The sequence below is a fragment of the Salvia hispanica genome, chromosome 3 (assembly GCF_029641045.1).
Source record: "Salvia hispanica isolate PSC_SH4W2 chromosome 3, Shi_PSC_v1, whole genome shotgun sequence".
In the NCBI taxonomy this organism is placed as follows: Eukaryota; Viridiplantae; Streptophyta; class Magnoliopsida; order Lamiales; family Lamiaceae; genus Salvia; species Salvia hispanica.
In genome coordinates this window covers 50,063,891-50,072,702 of record NC_142694.1, presented here as the reverse complement: position 1 = coordinate 50,072,702, position 8,812 = coordinate 50,063,891, and the positions used below count along the sequence as shown (strand labels likewise).

At 34.8% G+C, this 8,812-nt stretch overlaps 1 long non-coding RNA gene across 1 annotated transcript; it reads left to right on the top strand.

The window, feature by feature from the left end:
* The first annotated feature begins 6,613 nt into the window (after positions 1–6,613).
* On the top strand, positions 6,614–8,375 carry LOC125215947 (uncharacterized). The gene is made up of 2 exons (XR_007175326.2): positions 6,614–7,975; positions 8,085–8,375. It is a non-coding gene; the product is annotated as an uncharacterized LOC125215947 (long non-coding RNA).
* Positions 8,376–8,812: the final 437 nt, after the last annotated feature.

The following is an 8,812-nucleotide window of genomic DNA, read 5'->3' as shown; positions in this document are numbered from 1 at the left end:
ACTGGACCCGCTCTTTAAATTTGTCATGCAAGATTCGGGGCATGAGCCCAAACCGCTTCCGCTTGTTGTTGGACCTCTTACCATCAGATGACTTGGGATCCGTTTGGGTTGACTCTGGGTCTTCACCGCCAAGCTGGCGCATTTTCTAAAAATAATTTTAAAAAATTAGGGTCTTCTCAATACACCGTCCCCTTTAAATAAGTTTCATCAAGTTTACAACCATTAGTTTTTAATAAAATAAGAAAAAAAGTTAACAAGTAAAATTATTTTATCTAAGAGTATAAGAGAGAAAATTAATTTCAAAAAGCAAGCAAAACAAGTAGGCTATAAAAATTGACATGTCTAAATATTTTAGATATAACTTATTGTAAGTTTAAGTCGTTGAAAAACAAACCTGAAGATGACTTACTACTTGCAATCTTGTTAGTCCAGGCACATTCATCTTCTTCATTATCTCCGCTGGAAAGTTATCTAAATTGAAGCAATTATTAAATAATAAATGTTAGCTAGTTTCAATAGTATGCATTATTCATGTTTTAAAATTTTATATTTAGGAAAATATTCTTACTTCCATCCCCTAGTTGATAACAAGCCTCGTCAAATTTCTCGCGTAGCTCTGAGGTCCAATGGATGCACATCTTTTTTTTCACATTTCCTTGGCTCATCATACTATTATCGAAGCTGTGTTCGTTTTCAACATATTTTTCGTTATAGTAATCGCTTCGGTTACGCTTACCTTTATCCACACTGAACAAGTTGTTAGGGTTTTCCATTTCCCAAAACTCGATGCCACACGGAGGCGTAATGTAGCTGGCCGCCAGCCTTTCGCGCTCTCTCATCACGCGCCTGGTCTCCCTCGCCACATCCTGCCATAGGTATCTTAGCATCTCGAGGGTCGCTGGCCTCTTGATGTAGAGAAACGCCCCGTTCTCAATCACACTAATGGCCGTGCTCGGGTTGTCATCGTTCGACATCACTAGATGTGTACAAGATGAAATATTAGAGAATTAAATATTTTACAAATTGAAATAAATATTGAAATGAAAAGGTCCAAATTTGGAGAAAATTAAATAGCTTACAAATTGTTGGTATTTCCATGCTTACTGCTAGTTGAAGAAGGTTGCCTACGTCAGATGAGATGATATTTGCTATGATCAAATCGATTTTCGTATTTCCATTTGTTAACATTGAGATAGCATCGCCAGCTAATTGGAAATGAGTAACTAATGTACCAAAAAAAAGAGAAATAAAATAAAAAAGAAGATAAATTTAAGTTAATTGAAAATATTTAGGGTTTCAAATAATTTATGGGTTTCAAATACATACATATGGATAGAGTTAAGCTTATCAAACATGCATAAATAGATTTTTGTAGGTGAAATACAAGATTATTTATAGAAACTTTAAATTAAAATAATCATTATATATCTAAATTTTATGACATTTATTGGATATACTTTCATTTTTTCATATGTATATAGGTGTGTGATCCAAAAACAACTCAATTTAAAAATTGTTTAATTGTTTGCCGATATCTTTTTCGTAGGATTATGGACTATCATTGCCAATGCAAACTATTTTTCATTATATGGCAACCTATAAATCAATACTTTGCAAGATTTATAATTGCAAAAAGGATGATGTTAATTCTTATAGAACCATAGACACGTTCATGTGGAGAACCAAAAATCAAGTTCAGCAATCAAAGGTAACCAAATATCAAGTTCAGCAATCAAAGGTCTCAAGTTCAAATTCACCATGATGAGACCCCTTAAATTTATTTTCACTTAACTATAAAAAAAGACCATATATGTATGAATATATCGGTAGAACTTATATAAATAATTAAAACATTAAAAATATATCTACCTCTATACTGGCATGCTTCCATCAGGCTTGCGGTGTATAAACGATTCAATTCATGGTCCACAAATACAACATGAATTTGATTCCTAAGTACCCAAAGATTTGAAGTCATTTCGAATTAAGGTTTTTGCACTTAATTTAATCAACAAAAATCTGCAAAGAGGCACGAAAAATGTATAAGTTGATATTGAAATAAAAAGTGAAAAAGACAAGTAACTTATGCAGGAAAATATGTATTGAGACCTCAAGAGAACTGAGTTCTATTTTTATGTACAAATAAAAAGTATGGATACAAGGTGGTATTTATAGTGTGTTGTGGATTTCAAATAACTGATTAAAATTGTTTAATTAATTGTGTGTTTTTGAGTTTAGTTATTTTCTACTCGTTTTCACACGGCTACTTTTAATAAAAGTTTTTTTTTTAGGTAAATGATAGTAGTACATGATTATACTTACCATTATATAACACGGCTGCTTTTCCTTACCTATTTCACGACATTAGTTGCAATTCTTTTATCAGCTTACCTTGTAACGTGATGATTTGCACAAAACTTTCATCAAATTATAGTTTTGCTTAACATATTTGAAATCCAACTGTAGATGACAGAACTATTAATTTATTTTGATTTGACAGCAAATTATTATTTCAGGGTTGACATAGCTTACATTATTGGACGTTAACCAAAATCATGTCATGTTTTACGTAATGAAATAATATCATTTTGTACTAAATTAAATAATGTCATTGTTGAAGAATAGTTTATATAGGGTGCACTATAGTGACACTATAGTTAAAATGACAATCAAGTCAAACAATCTGCGATACATAGTCAAGCAATCTGTGATACAAAATCATAGCACTATGATGACATCATAAATAAAATGACAACCTAGGTAAGCAATCTGCAATACATAGGGAAGCAATCTGCGATATATAGGCAAGCAACTCGTCATATGGTTCCAAGTAATATGTGATACGAAATTAAAGATAATCAAGCAATCTACGATACATAGGCAAGCAAGTCTGCCACGTGACAGGCTAAGATTAAATTTGCTCCTAAATCTAAGAGTTCTCATCGGTGGTACACTGTCATTTTAAAAATGGTTGTCATCTTAATACAATCCTATTAAGCCATGTCAATATCAAAATTGTAATTAGTTACAAAAATAAGAACAAATCAATAGTTAAATAATTTGCAGTCGGATTTCAACTTCAAAGCTGGTGTACAAAACTTGAATTTGACAAAAGTTTATAAATTTTCTGGCAAAATATCCTAGAAAAAAGTCTGAATTTTTTTTTTTTTTTTTGGTTATATTTAAAGATCCAATAATCAGTTGATAACCTAAACAATAATTATTACAGTATATTATATTTTGATGCAATCAATGCATAAAAGGTGTTCCAAATTCATGAAATTGAAAAAGAAACACCTATGCATGTTTAATTTCTTCGTAATGTTGAGATATTATATACTATAATTCTTGTATTTCTCTTACTAATCAATCAATTGATCTTTGAACTCTTGACACAATTCTATTTGAGTGTCGTTAGATTATTGATAGTCTACAAAGTAGTGCTAAATAATTAAAATTTAAAACATTTTATCTCCATAATTAAAATCACATTTAATCTTCCTTCTAAAATAACAACAGTAATTTATTTCTTGAAATCGCAATAACAAATAAAGTTAGAATATCTATGATGCTGGAAATCTTAAAATTTGATTATCATTTTATTTATAAAAAGGAATATCTATGATGCTGGAAATCTTAAAATTTGATTATCATTTTATTTATAAAAAGGTAACTGAAAAAATATTGAAGACCATATTGTTGCAATATGAAAAAGTATGTCATTGTAATATCGCGACTATAATCTCAGTAAATATTAGATTGATACGATTGTTAAAATAAAGAGTTAACTATAAAAATGGTCTTTGGATTATGGATTTATCTCGTCTATAGTCTCTGTACTTTAATAATATCGTCAGACATCCCTGGACTAAAGGTTTGTCTCAAATTTGGTCCTTTTACCATTTTTTGATACAAAAAATACCCTTTTGAACATTTGGGCAATTTGATCTTTTCACACTTTTAACATTTTAAATCTGATATTATTTCAGTGATGTACTAAATCTGATATTATTTCAAAATTATCATTCTTCCCTTTTGTCATCTTTCACTTTGTTTCTTTATTTCAATATTAGATTTAATTTTATAAAATTAAATTTTAAATTTTAATTTTTAAATATCAATAAATTTTTATTAATTATTAAAATTATTAAATAACAAAAATTAATAGTTTTAATCAATAGTATTTGATAATGTATAATATTTAATCAATAAGGTATGACGACGTCTTAGTTTTAATCAATATTTAATAGTTTTAATTTTTAATTATAAATAGATCACATAACACGATTTATTCTGAAATAAATATGCATCTAATGTATGACTAATATAATTTTTGTTTATTAATTTGAAAACAAATCAAAATTAACTAAAAAAATTCAACAAAAATACTCTTATAAAAAATTTTAGTAGTATTAAATTTTTAGTCAACTTCATAATATTCACAAGCAATTATAACAATTGAACGAAGGCTAAATAGAATAACTCTTATTTTTCCATCATGATTAATATTATGTTTATGTACTTCTTCAATTCAGCTGAATATTATATTAAATAACTAAAATTAATAGTTTTAGTCAATATTTATAGTGTCCATGAATTAATAATTTTAATTAGAAAATTTATTAATATCTAATTCAACAAATTAAACATTTTAGTTAACATCCAATAGTCACAGGTCACATAAGTAAATCATCAATTTGTATGTTAGCATCAAACATGGTTGCAAAATAAGTCAAAAATCAATAATTTTGACTGCAAAAGCAGAACAAATCAATAGTTTGATAAATAATACACAAATTTTAAAGTTGGAATGCAAAATCATAATTTAGCAAAAGTTTAAGAATTTACATGCAAATTACCCTTAAAACGTTAAAAAAGTAAGAAAGAAAGATGAATCTATACAGACAATGGAACCTTGAGGGGTCTAAGTCGAGCGGTGTAAATATCGACATGGGTCGTACAGTCTTGTTGAGGATCAGTCTATCTGCCCCCAACTCGAGGGGTACAAAAGGGTGGATCATTCTCAATCTCAGACAGACCATTGCTGGTGGAGTCATGCCATAGCTTTGTTGTTAAGCATCAACTGTATGTGCATCGCAGAAACGCTTGTATTTTTGGAATGGATCTCCCAAGAGCCAAGTGAGAAGACGGACCCGGGGTTTTCATCGGCCGGTCTCCGGGCAACTGGGAAACCCAAATTGAATCTGTCACGACCACATACCCCCTAGTGGTAGTGATTGCATCTATACGTGACTAAATAACACTTTAGAAACAATATAATGGGATAAACATAACTGATAAGTCGAACATAGGACATTAGTCTCATAGGCGAATGTGAATCAAGGCCAAAATAAAGTCAGAGTGCGGTCTAGGTTCATAAATTCCTAGTACAAAATCCTAATGCATCGGAAAAGTCCAAGACAAAGTAGTATGTATGGAGACATACTACCTTGGGCTACCTATCTACTTATTTAAGGATCGTTCCCAACACCTTCGCCTGCTCGTCCACGTTCAACCTGCACATTTGAAAATAACATGCAGGGCTGAGTATTTGATATACTCAGTGAGCACATTGCCAAAAACAGTTCTATCTTTATTTTGTCAATGCCACAGTTGAGTGATCACGGGGTTTTACTTAAAAGACCCGAGTCACTAAATACTTTTCTTTTCATTAAGATTTGATTGCGCAATCACGTAACATAGATATACCATATCTGAACTTTGTGTGAACCGGGAATGTGGCCACATTCCACGACGGTCACTGGACCGGCCAACTCCTATGTTAGCTCACGGTCCCCTCATGTGTACACTAGTCCGAGTAGGGTTTGCGGCCCTACTTGGACCCGAATTCGATTTAACTTAAATTGACATAGCCAAGCAGATAGGTAATCATAAAACAAAACATGGCATGACAACATACTTGAGCAAAGATTCACATTTTCATACTAAAATCACGTTTTGAAAGAATGCCCACCTCAAAGCAAAATCTCTATCCGTAAGTTCTTTAACTTGGCCTTAGACGACGCGTGACGACGTCCCTTTAGGAAATAAAATGATACTTAATTAGATTTTGAGATATCCATTAAGCTTAAACATGAAGCATCCTAAGTGCGTGATCATTTTATTCCTTTTTCTTAATTCATAAGAAGTCCTTGAGCACTAAATAAATCTTGCGATTTAGTTTGGTGTGGAGGTCTATCAATTATTCGTTTAACGAAAGAGCGTTACCTCCTATATATTTTATTCAAGCACTAAAATAGACTCGAGGTCTATTCATCATTTCGCACCATAAATTATTCGAGCGCTAATACTAAAGTCCGGGAATTAAGTTTATCATCGTAGAATTAATTGGCGGACCATTACTTAACCTCAATTATTTGATTGAGCAACATAGGTGGGCTCATGATTTAATTAAATTCCTAGTCCATACTTTAATTTGAGTTGGTGGCCCAAACTCCATAATTAAATTCTATAACAAGGCAGCCCATTTCTAAAACATTTCCTTAGTCCATATTTCTTTAATTAGAGAGGCCCAACAAAGTAAATAAGAAGAGGCCCTAAACAATAAAACAAAAGAGGCCCAAACTTCTTCTCACTTCCATCGGCTCTCACAGAAATCGATTTGGGGGAAAAATCCCTAGACTCATCCCCCTCCTTCCTCTCGGTGAAAGCGCCGCTCCACCCGGGTTGCCGGAGCGCCGCCGGCGTTTCCCCTCGGCATCCCGCGTCGCTGCCCTGCTGATGTTGCACCGTCGGAGAAGGAGAGGAGGCATCGCCTCTCTCTCTCTCTCTGCACAAATGGCTCCGCTCTCTTTTCCCCGGCGAATTCAGCGTCGCCTCCTTCAATCGCCGGTGCTTCGTCGCCATTCGTCACTCTCATCCTCAGCGAAAATTTGGAGCTCCGTCGGTGGGAACTCCCGTCTCTCTCTCTCTCTCCGTCGAGTTCGGAGAAGTCCTCGGCTGCCCGACGAGCAGGGCTACCGCCTGCTGCGCCGCTCCAGCCATCTCCGCCTTTCCCCCTCTTCTCCGGCGATTCGCCGCTGCCGTCTTCACCTCAGGAGCTTAGGCTCGCCGTGGAGTTCCAGCCACGGTTGCTGCCTTCGTCACGTGGTCAGCCCCTGCTGCCCATACGAAACCGGCAACCACCGTCCTTCGCCGAGTCTCTCTCTCGAACCGCCACGGTAGTCCCCGAAACAACTCCGAACAGCCCCGACTCACCCCGAAGATAAGTTCTCTACTCCAAGTTATGTTCTTCTCTGTATATTTTTTCAATTAACAGCCGGGGGGGGTGTTCGATTTGATTGTGCTTAAAAGAGTTGATTTTGGAGGGACATTAGCTCCCTGAAACGAAATTCTACATATGCGTGCTACTGTTTTCGAGCATAAAGGCAGCCTATTGTACTCTTGTTCCATTTATGTGTTAAAGCTCTAACAATGCTACTACTGTTATGAGATTTCTATAGCTATGATTCTGTGTTCTTGAGCTAGCATGATGTTCTAAACAAGGGCAGAGGGTGTGCTTGTGTTATATTGATTGTGATTCTTAAGTTGTGGTGCCTCTATATGATGACATGAAAATTGATTGGGAGAAAAAGAAAATGGAGGTGTATTACCTCTGGAAAACGAAGGAGTGGCTGACTTTGCGGCTGTTCACTACTTGCTCCACCCTCTAACTCTCTGTTTTTGCTGAAATTTTGAAGTGTGTGTGAAAGGAGTTGGTATGTGGTGTGGAGAGGTCTTTATAGGCTGAGCTTTGGTGTACTATGGGGAATTAATTTGGCTGTTATACTACCTTGTTCCCTTCTTGCAGAGATCCCCCTTTTGACTATGTTTCTGCAGCAAGATATACTTGAGAATTGGCTCTATTTGAGTACTTAGTACTTGGCTATTAACTCCCATTGTTTGCTTGTGGCTGGTGAGAAACAGGTGCTGCATTAGGGTGGAGGATTAGCAGGCTGGACTTGCCCCCTTTTGGGTAAGTCTTTGGTCTCTCCACTAAAGAGATGTTGTCCATTTTCTTCAATTAGTAGCCCCCCTTATTTCCTTTTGTTTCTTAGCAATTTAAGCTGGTCCCTACATTGCAGGTTGGGAGGGGACTTGGGCTGCCAAGCTGCTGTCCGAGACGGCTTGATGCCTCGGCCCAACGGGCTGATCGGAGAGGGCTGCGACTTCCGGCCCGGAAGAAGAGACCCGATGCCATTTGTTCCATGCATATTTCATCTTTTTTTTTTGTTTCTTAGTTGTCATTAATTAAGCCTTGTTCTAAGTATTGTAGTATTTGAACATTAGTTGCTCGTTAATTGCATAAGAAATTTCTATTCGAAAATTCGTGATATTTTACAATGTAAATTCCAATTGTTTAGTTCATTTGATTACTTTAGCTTTTACTTGCAACTAAAAAGAATTAAATCTCATAACAAGGGCTCGAGTTCCAATAACTCTTCGTGAAAAGAGAACTTACATCTTTAGTTCGACAATAACAAAACGAAAGAAAGGAAATAAGGGTGCGGGTATTACAGAATCTATTAAAAAATCCAAATTTGATATCTTGGTTTTCTAGACATATACTACCTCTGTCCCTGAAAATTTGTCCAATTTTTCCATTTCCGTCCGTCTCCCAAAATTTGTCCCATTTCACTTTTACCATTTTTAGTAGTGGACCTCATATTCCACTAACTCATTCCGACTCACATTTTATTATAAAACTAATACATAAAAGTAGGACCCATAATCCACTAACTTTTTCAACTCACTTTTCATTATATCTCTTAAAACTCGTGCCGGGTCAAAGTGGGACAAATTTTGGGTGACG